The sequence below is a fragment of the Cryptomeria japonica genome, chromosome 7, assembly GCF_030272615.1.
Source record: "Cryptomeria japonica chromosome 7, Sugi_1.0, whole genome shotgun sequence".
NCBI classification, from domain to species: Eukaryota; Viridiplantae; Streptophyta; class Pinopsida; order Cupressales; family Cupressaceae; genus Cryptomeria; species Cryptomeria japonica.
In genome coordinates this window covers 9874392-9885331 of record NC_081411.1, presented here as the reverse complement: position 1 = coordinate 9885331, position 10940 = coordinate 9874392, and positions in this window count along the sequence as shown.

The following is a 10940-nucleotide window of genomic DNA, read 5'->3' as shown; positions in this document are numbered from 1 at the left end:
GTAAATAAAGGTATTCGAATGTGTTTGAAAGTGTTGCTATTGAAAGAATTTGATTGATAGAAGAGTGAAACACCCTTTGTTCCTAAAACAAGTTGGAACAGCTGTTAAACTGTCATGAATATTAGCCTTGAAGACGACGTGCTCAATATGTTGTTTGAATGGGTCTAAGGGTCCATATTTTTAGGGTTCTTTCTTGTTGGCTTCCATTTCTTAGTTTACGCTTTTATGCCATTTCTTAGTTATAGTAATGTTGGATGAATAATATGATTATTATTGCTTGCACGATTTAATCAATTATTCTATTCCCTTGGGTGCTTGGCTTTCATTCATTCAACTATCTTTTTGGATCTAGCTTATATGTTTTAATAATAATAATCCTAGTTACTTTTTTTGTTTTGTTTTAAGCATAAGAACCATTTTCCACTATGACAACAAAAATAAGATCTCATATCAATAGACACAATTATTGACAATAGCATTGATTGTTGCATTAGGAATACTTACAATAGTAGGCCCCTTAAGAGTGTTTTATGAATCACACATATATCAGCCCCAATTCAAAACTATGCATCCCCTTAAGAGTGTTTTATGAATCACACATATATCAGCCCCAATTCAAAACTGTGCATCCAATGGATAGAGAGATTTTCTTTCATTGGAGTTGGGAAAATACACAAATTAAGTGATTATAGTGACCATAAATGATGAGCACTTGATGTCATATGTGAGCTTGAGTTAGCACAATATTGCAATGGTGCTGCCTTGAGTTAGTACAACATTGCAATGGGGCTGCCTGGTTCCAGTTCCCAATGCAATAAAAATAAGGTACTCTAATATTAACTAGTATATTATTATATAATATAATTTTAATTAGTATAATATTATGTAATGTATAATGTTATTACCATTTTTTTTTTCCGACTCCTTAGGACAAAAAAATAGCTTTATTATATGCCTTATGTTTTATTATGAGTTTTGAGAAGGTTTAAAGTTTAAGCTATAAGAAAGGCTATATTAAATACCTTGAGGGTGTTTATAAAAGTTCAAGAGTTAATTTTTAATACTTTTCTTAGTATTATGCAATCAAGGGAAGCCATGTAAAGCAGTTTCCAAGGAGTTTGCAGCAGTTCTACACAAGTTAAGATCCCACATGCGTAGTGCATGAGTCAAGAGGCAGTTTGGGCCCACAAACTTTCAGTTTGGGGCAGTTTGGATAAAGTTTTTGCGTGACTTTCCTCCAAATTCGACCCAACAAGCAAAGATCATGCAATTTTCAAGAGAAAGAAAAGGAAAGAGGCACAAGTAGTGCATGATTGACTTCTACTGGAGACTTCCTCTATAAGTTTTGATTTTCTCTTCCATTTGAAGAGGTTCTTTCTTTTTTCAAGACTTCCTCTATAAGTTTGATTTTTTCCTCCATTCGAAGAGGTTCTTTCTTTTTTGCATCTTCAACAACTTGAAAGCTTTGTAGCTCATTTATTTTCAGATTTCAAGTATTGTAACAACATTTTTTCCTTCTCTATACTATCTCGTTTCTTCATTGTGGTTGATTTAATATTGTGATTCCTTCTATGAATCCTCTATTTATGTCTCATTTTTGCTATGTTGAACAAGATATTTCATGATAGAGCAGGTTATATATTGTGTTATCAGATTTCCAATCAATTGTAGTTGTGTAAATTTGATTTTCCTTCAAACAAAGATTGAAATCTAAACCTTCATGTGAAATGTTTATGTACTGTATGATCTATGTTGAGTTGTGAACCAAATTTGAGGTCTTTTGAAGTTGGTTGTGAATCAAAATAGGTTATTTTAAATCATTTTTTGGTGCAATCACCTCCTATTAGTCTAGAATTTTAGTTTTTAGCAAGCTTTTTATCCCATTTCCATCAACTAGTAGTTTTTGTAGGGAAGAACCCCTTCATTTGGAGGTTGATTTCCACTATGGGCAACCCATAGACGTGTAAATCATACCATGTTGCACATGATTGTTGAACTCTCATAAGGTTGGCACTAGGTACAATCCTTCATGATGACAGTTTTTGGCACACCTTGTGAGACAATTTGAGCTATCTCAGCTCATAAAAGTTCCATTCTTGCTACTGTTTTGGTGTGAGCAACGTTGATTCTAGCCTTCAGAGGTGAAAAACATCATACCTGGCGACTCAATCTCTTTGGTTCCAAGCAAATCTGATGAATATTGCTTATGAGAAAGATCCAAACCAGGTCTAGTTCATCTTCTTTTGAATATTTGTAGCTTTCATATTCTAAAAGGAAAGGGAGAACAACTAGAAGAGATCCAAATCCATCTCCATCAAGGAGTACACAATCTACTCCTCCTAGTCTTAGGTCCTCAATATCCAGTAGCTCAAATTCAATACCCAATATCTCAATTCAATTAGTAAATTCTCTAGTTAATCCAATGGCTTTTAATCCTCCAAGAGTTCAACCTTTTGTGCATTTCAATGAGGGCAACCCCTTAAATCTTGCACAACATGATGATATACCTGTAGCAGCCCTAAAGAGTGCCATTCTTTACTAGAGAGGATTCAACCACACCCATTGAGCATATTAGAGATGTAGCTTCTTTGTGTGGAGTCCATAATATTACACAAGAAAATGTTGCAGTAAGGTTGCTTGCAACCTCCTTCAAAGGGAAGACACTTCAATGGTTTAGAGGCTTGTCGGTAGCTTCTATTGATAGCTGGGATCAACTGGGTGATCCTCTTTGGAAGCACTTTGAAGATAGATCAGATCATATATCATTGGGGGAGCAACTCAACACCAAAGGAGAGCTCCTCATGAGTACATGACAAATTTCAATTTCTGTTTCTAGAAGACATGGAACAAAATACCTGCTATGGTAAGACCTTCTCCTAAGCATGCTTTCTTATATTATCTTAGAGCCTTTAATAGTGACATTTCAGTGATGATTCAATCCATGGGTGGTACCACCTTACCACAAGCCTTTGATATTGTTGTTAGAACTGAAAAATAGCTTGATTCATGCTGGTAAAATAGCTCCAAGGCCTCCAATGCCCTTTTTTCCAAAGACACGACCACTTATTCCATTGCAAATACCCCCTCTAACAGTTGTCCCTGCTATACCAACACTAAATTATCAAGCTACACCTCAAGAGAAAGTTGTCCTAGACCCTTCAAAGCAGTTTCAAGAAATAAAAGCGATGTTGAAAAGCCTGGGTGATGATAACCAACAGATGCAAAAAAAATTGCAAACTTTTAGCAGTAAGTTAGTGAACATCGAAAAGTAACAAGGTCAAAATCCTAATAGGCTGCCTTATCAAACCCCTTACCAAGCTCCATATCAACCTAGTAGGCTGAATTATCAAGACGGTTCTTAGAACCAAACAAGGAATTTTAATGCAAGACCTTCTCCGCTATACAATCCCAACATTCCTATCTCTTCAAAAGAGATTGAACCTGTGCAAAATAATTTGGCACAAGATTGGTGTTTTCCATGTAACCAAGCTCACAATCAGGGCACCAATTTGAATGCAATGCAAGCTCAATCTTTCATGGTTCAAAATAATGTTATGACTTTTCAAGATGGAGGACAAGAAAATAATGAAGAGCAAGGTAATCTTGATGTTGCATTAATGAATTGGAAAGGGGAGGAATTTTGTGGAGTTAATCACCTATAAACACAAAATTAGTTCTATACAAGGTAAAAAAAGAGGACTCTAGACATGGGACAACAAACTGATAATGGTCAACAACAAGCTGGTAAAGATAAAATTCAAGTTTTTAAAAGCCAACAAGCCAACAAGTGAACAAAGGGCCTCTACTTACTCAAAAAATTCAAATCTTGTGAAGAGGTCAACTTGTACCAAGCAAAGATCAGCCTAAGGATCAATCACAACCAATTCAAACACACCTAGATGCTGTTGTTCCTAAAGGACAACAAAAGGCTAATGGTCCTGTTTACAATATTGTTGATTCTATGAAAAAGGCCACTATTTCTATGTCAATGTTAGATGCTTTGCACATCCTTGGGAGAAAAGATTTGTTTCAAGATGCCTTATCCAAGATGTCATTATCATGTGAACCTCAGAAAAATCAGCCCAAAGCTGCACTTGTAAATGATACCCAAATCAAGAGTGAACAACCAACTTAAACAGTTAAACCACCTCCATTTTACGTAACCTTGATTGTTGGCCAATTCTTAGTCCATAATTGCATGATTGACTCAGAAGCAAGCAACTCTGTAATGCCCGAACAATTAGTTGATAAGCTTGGTTTGTCCTATGAACCTATTTCCAAAGGAGTTGTCTAGTTAGATGGAACAACAATGAACACAGTTGGAGTAATTAAGAATCTTGGTCTTACTTTGCATGCATGTCCAAACTTTGTAATCCCACAAGATATTCATGTTATAGATCTACCACCATTCTCTGCCATATGCCTTTCTAGAGATTTCATTGCAAAGTTAGGAGATTATCTTTGTTTAGATTGGTTACATATTTTTTAGGACATGATATGGCACCAAGGTGACCATAAAATCTGAGCCCTTAGCCAATGATCATTTTGAACCTTACACTCCTAACCCCATAAATGCAAATCTTTCCATTCATAATTATGAATAATTACCCGTGGTTCAAGATCTAGATACATCCATAGAAGGCATACCTGATCTAGTTTTAGATGAGTGGGCAACTGGGAACCATAAGGTGGACCCTTTAACCCATATGGCTGAAGTAGGTCTAGGAATTTACATCATTCATGCACAAGATGTTGGTGTATCAAACCTAATAAAGGATGAAAAACAATAGTGTGAGCAACATACTAATGAGATTTGGCAATCATATTATAATGGTTCTAGAAGCAAAGTGGGTGCAGGTAGTGGTGCAATGCTGATTTCTCCAAGTGGTGAGAAGTATTACACAACTACGAGGTTTGCATTTAGATGTACTAGCAATAAAACAGAGTATGAAGCAATTGTACATGGTCTTGAGTGGGCAAGGAAGAAAAAATAAAGTGTTTGAAGGTGTTAGGTGACGACGAGTTAGTAGCAAATCAGGTAAGGAATATAAATGTTACAAAAAATGATTTTCTCAAGTTATAGAAGCATAGAATTTGGGACCTTATTGAAGAATTTGATCCTTTTAATTTGTTGTCCATTCCAAGAAATTAGAATAAAGAAGCTGATAGGTTGGCTACCTTAGGTGCACAATCTGATATTCCAAGTGAGGTGGGAAATGTAGAGGTACAACAATATGTAAAGGTGGCTGTAAGGCCATCTGTACCTTATAATAATGTCAATTGGCAAGTGTTTGACAATGAAGAACAAATTATTAATTTTCTGATTGAAGAAGTTGAGTTTTCTAACGGAAATCAACTTAAGTTGCAGCACCAGTATGATAATCAGATTATTCAATTGGAGTCAAATAAGTTGCCAATGGGTTTAGCTACCTTGGAATCAATTTTCAACACTGATGATCAAGTAAGAAAAGATAAGACCAACATGATAGTGAGGGAAGATAGTTACGAGCCCATTGAGATTTTCAAAGATAAACTCCTAAAACTTGGTAAGGTATGTACTAATGAAGAGAAGCGTGCTTTTGTTTTACTTTGCCAAGAATTTGCTGATGTATTTGCTTGGGAATATGAAGACTTGAAAGGTTTAACCTTCAATTAACATAACACACCATAGAGCTGGAACCCAATGCAAAACCAGTAAGACAATGGCAAAGACTTTTGAATCCCAAGCTGGAGCACCTCATGAAAGTAGAGTTAGGTAAGTTGATCCAAGGTAACATTATTTTTCCCATTAAGCACACATCTTGGGTGCCTAATTTAGTCCCTGTGAGAAAAAAGAATGGAGAAATTAGACTACGTTGATTTCAGAGACCTTAATAAAGCTTCACTAAAAGATCACTATCCGCTACCCTCAATGGAATTAATCTTGCAAGTTGTTTTAGGTTCTGACATATTTTCATTGTTAGATGGCTATCAAAGGTATAATCAAATTTTGGTAAACGATTAAGACCAATATAAGATAACCTTTACTACCAAATGGGGAACCATGAACTACATGAAGATGCCATTTGGATTGTCAAATGTTAGTGCAACTTTCCAAAGAGCCATGGATATGGCCTGTTAGGGTCTCATGAACAAGTTTGTATTGGTTTACCTTGATGATATTACTATTTTATCAAAGAATGCTACTAACCATCTTGAGCACTTGAGACAAATATTCGAAAGATGCAGAGAATATGGTGTATCACTTAACCCCAAGAAGTGTATCTTTCCTGTCCATGAACATAAATTACTTGGTCATATAGTTTCAAAGCATGGCATAACTATAGTTCCTGAAAGAGTAAGTGCAATCTTGGCCTTACCATTACCTACTCACAAGAAAGGCTTACAAAGATTTCTAGGTAGAATTAATTTTGTTAGAAGGTTCATTCCAAACATGGCATATCTCTTGAAGCCTACCACAACTATGTTAATAAAAAATGTAAGTTTTAGCTAGTCAAGAGAAGCTAAACAAAATTTTGATGAGATTAAGCAAGCCATATCAACTGCACCTACTCTTGTAAATCCAAATTTTGATAAATATTTTATACTTTATGCATTTGTTAGTATTGAAACAATCTCAGCTATGTTGGTGCAGTAGAATGATGAAGGAATAGAGTAGCCAATAGCTTTTTTCAGTCAAGGCTTGAAAGTGTATGAGCAAAGGTATACATTTGTTGAAAATCATGCTTTAGATGTGATTAGAAGCCTTGAAAAGTTTAGGCATTTTTTTTCAAATAATAAGATTAAGCTTATGGTTGCTCACCCAAGTATTAAAGAGTTCTTTTTGAGTAAAGATCTAAATGATAAGGGAGCCGGTTGGATCAAAAACGTCATGGAATATGACATAGAAATCAAGGTAACCAAGTTGGTAAGAGGCAAGAGATTGTGTGAACAACTCGGTGGAAATGAATGTAACAACAAAGAAGTCAAAGAAGAGGCCATCCTTGTGCTTGAAAAAGAAGGTCATGGTGTTAAAGCAACCCCTCCTTCAAGTTGGATACAAGATATAATACGTTACCTTCATACCATTGAGTGTCCTCAAGGCCTAAACAATGCAAAGCCAAGGTATTTCAGACTACAAGCAATTCCTTATGTAGTTTTGGATGAAATTTTGAATACAAAAAAATTTGAATAGAAAGAATTTCATGATGGGGCAGCTGGTGGCCATTTTGCACCAAGAACCACATCTCTTAAAATCAAGAGAGTTGCTTACTATTGGCCTAATTTATACAAGGATGCATATGCATGGGTAAGAAAATGTAAACATTGTGCTTTATTTGCAGAGAAACAAAATCTTACAACCTTACCATTGCATCCGATTCAAGTGGAGCAACCATTCATGAAATGGGTTATTGATTTCATTGGACCTATAAATCCACCTTCTAGTTCAGGACACACATGGATATTGACAACCACTGATTATTTCACTAAATGTACAAAGGCAGTAGCATTGAAAGAGGCAAATGAGAGTGTAGTCCCAAACTTTTACGAAGATATTGTGGCAAGGTTTGGTATTCCTGAATCCATTATATCTGATAATATTTTGTCTTTTTTTGGTATGAGAATAACTGAATGGGCTGTTAAGAATGGTATATTTTTTTAATACTTCATCCAATTACTATCCTCAAGGTAATGGACAAGCTGAGTCTACTAACAAGAGTTCTATTAGGATCATCAAGAAAACAATTGCAAACAATCAGAGGACTTGGCATAGCAAGTTTAAGCTAGCTTTATGGGTTGATAAGATTACTCCCAAGAGGTCTATAGGCAATTCTCCTTATATTCTTGTATATGGTAAATAAGATAGGCTTCCTATTTCAGTTGAACTTCCCACTCTAAGTTTGATCAAGGAGATGGAAATGAGAGAAGAAGAGCCAATGGAAATTAGATTGGTGGAGTTGATGGAGTTGGAGGAAACAAGAAGGCAAGCACTCCAAAATTTGGAGAATCACCATGCCCAAATGAAGAGAACCTTTGACAAGAAGGTTGTCCAAAGAGTTTTCAATGAGGGAGATCTAGTCTTGAAATGAGATGGGTTGAAGAGTAGACCTGAAAAACATACAAAATTTGATGCTATGTGGAGTGGTCCATTTGTGATCACAAAATGTAAGCCACACAATGCTTTCCAACTATCCAATCTTGATGGAGAGGAATTACCACTCCCTGCCAATGGGATTCATCTCAATCTTTGCTATTGACATGAATGAACTACCTTGTACATAGTAGAATAAGTTTTTCTCATTTCGATAATTGTTGTTTGCACATTGTTTTCTAAGTTTTGCTTTCTTAAGTGCTAGTTGCACATGTTTCTAGTGTAGTATTCAGGTGGTTTGTTGATGTTCAATGCTTCTAACAATCGGGTTGCAAGTCTAATTAGAGTTTGTTCAAGGTTTGCGATGACTCTATGCCTAATGGATGTAAAAGGCTACTAGTTCTATATGTTTAGCAAGAAAACACCTTTGAGAAGTCACCAAAATGTTACCATTTTTTTGACTCTAAGGACAAAAAATAGCTTTATTAGATGCCTTATGTTTTATTATGAGTTTTGGGAAGGTTTAAAGTTTAAGCTATAACAAAGGTTGTATTAAATTCCTTGAGGGTGTTTATAAATGTTTAAGCATTAATTTTTAATAATTTTCTTAGTATTATGCAATCAAAGGAAGCCATGGAAAGGAGTTTCCAAGGAGATTGCAATAGTTCTACACAAGTTAAGACCCCACATGGGTCATACATAAGTCAAGGAGAAGTTTGAGCCCACAAACTCTTAGTTTCCAGCAGTTATGGCACCTTTTCCTCCAAATTTAACTCATCAACCTTGGAGGTATCAAACAACTCATGCATTTGTTTGGACTTGAAAATATGGAACATACAAGGTGAATGCAACACTCTTAGCTCAACTCAAGACCCCATATGGATAGTACACGAGCCAAGAGGTAGTTTGAGCCCACAAACTTTTTGTTTGAGGTAGTTTGGAGTCAATTTTTTCATGACTTTCCTCCAAATTCGACCCAACGAGTAAAGATCATGCAATTTTGAAGAGAGAGAAAAGGAAAGAGGCACAAGTAGTGCAATATTGACTTCTATTCAAGAGTTCCTCTATAAGTCTAATTTTCTCCTCCATTCGAAGGGGTTCTTTCTTTCTTCTTGCATTTCAACAAGTTGAAAGCTTTGTAGCTCATTTATTTTCAGATTTCAAGCATTGTAACAACATTTTTTCCTTTCAACATTCAATAAAGATAGAAAATTTCCTTCTCAGTACTATCTTGTTTCTTCATTGTGGTTGATTTAATATCGTGATTCCTTCTATAAATGCTCTATTTATGTCTCATTTTTTCTATGTTGAATAAGATATTTCATGATAGGGTAGGTTATATGTTGTGTTATCAGATTTCCAATCAATCGTAGTTGTGAAAACTTGATTTTCCTTCAAACAAAGATTGAAATCTAAACCTTCATGTGAAATGTTTATGCACTGTATGATCTATGTTGAGTTGTGAACCAAATTTGGGTTCTTTTGAAGCTGGTTGTGAATCAAAATAGGTTACTTTAAATCATTTTTTGGTGCAATCACTTCCTGTTAGTTTAGAATTTCAGTTTTTATCAAGCTTTCTATCCCTTTTCCAACAAAGTTAGTAGTTTTTGGAGGTGTTTTTGCATGGAACCACCCCTTCATCTAGAGGTTGATTTCCACTATGGGCAACCCATAGGCTTGAAAGTCATCCCATGTTGCACAAGATTGCTGAACTCATAAGTTTGGCATTAGGTGCAATCCTTCGTGACAACAGTTATATAATATAATTAATGTTATAAAAAATAACTATATTATATTATAATTATTCTATATTAATTAGTGCTATAATAATTAATTATATTATACTAGATTATAAGATAATTAATATTCATATACTACATTATATTATATTATATTATTGTAATGTGGGGAAAAGTGAATGATGGAGAGATCAAGAGGAAAGCTTTTCTTCCCTCCAAGGAGAGATGAAAGCTTCACTATGGATTTACCTTCAAACACTTTACCCACATTACATTTAAAAGAGTGGGGGAGAATTCACTAGATCTAATCTCTAAGGAGAGAGATTAAATACTAAATGGATTGAATAAGTTAACCCCTCTTTTAGAATGGAAGATGGTTGAATTATGTGTAGATTGAGACTAAGTGTAAAAGTGGCAAAGAACTGATTATATCTCGAGATAGAAGAGTGTGATGAAGTCGTGCATCTGGATCTGGATATAATATGTCGAGACAAAGCTACCTTGCGAATTTGAGGAAAAGTTATCGGGACCGTGTTGAAAGTGCACACAGTCCTTCAAAAAATCCGCGAAATGAAAAGGGTTTTTCTGCCTCTGTGAATGGAGTTCAAATCTGCAAATATAGCTGCACACCTGCAACCTACACACATAAAAGAGAGGAAAAGGGGTTGGGAGTGGGGGTTTGCCTTTAGGTCAAACCCCAGTTTTGGAATTAACCAAATGATGAAAGAAAGTACTTGCAAGTAAATGTAAATGAAAGACTGAAATGTAAATCACCTGAAGGAAGGTTACAATAGGAATGAAGATAGAATTTCTTTTGTGTAGGTGAATGTTGAAAGGTATATTCTCTTTAATGGTTGAATCCTTGACTTGAATGCAACACCTAGCCTTGAAGGGAGACTTGAGATGATCAATGCTTGAAAGGGATGCTTGAATGCTTGAGAGCGTGATCAATTGAATTCTTACTTACAAAAATGAGAGGTTAAAAGCGACTTATATATTCATCAATTAGGGTTACTGGACTGATTTTTTGTCATAGGCCGACATAGGGAAGGTTTCCTGCTCAAATTGTAAAGCCTAATGCACAATTTGAAAGGAGAGGCCCTAAGATAGGGAAAGGAAAAGAGTAACAC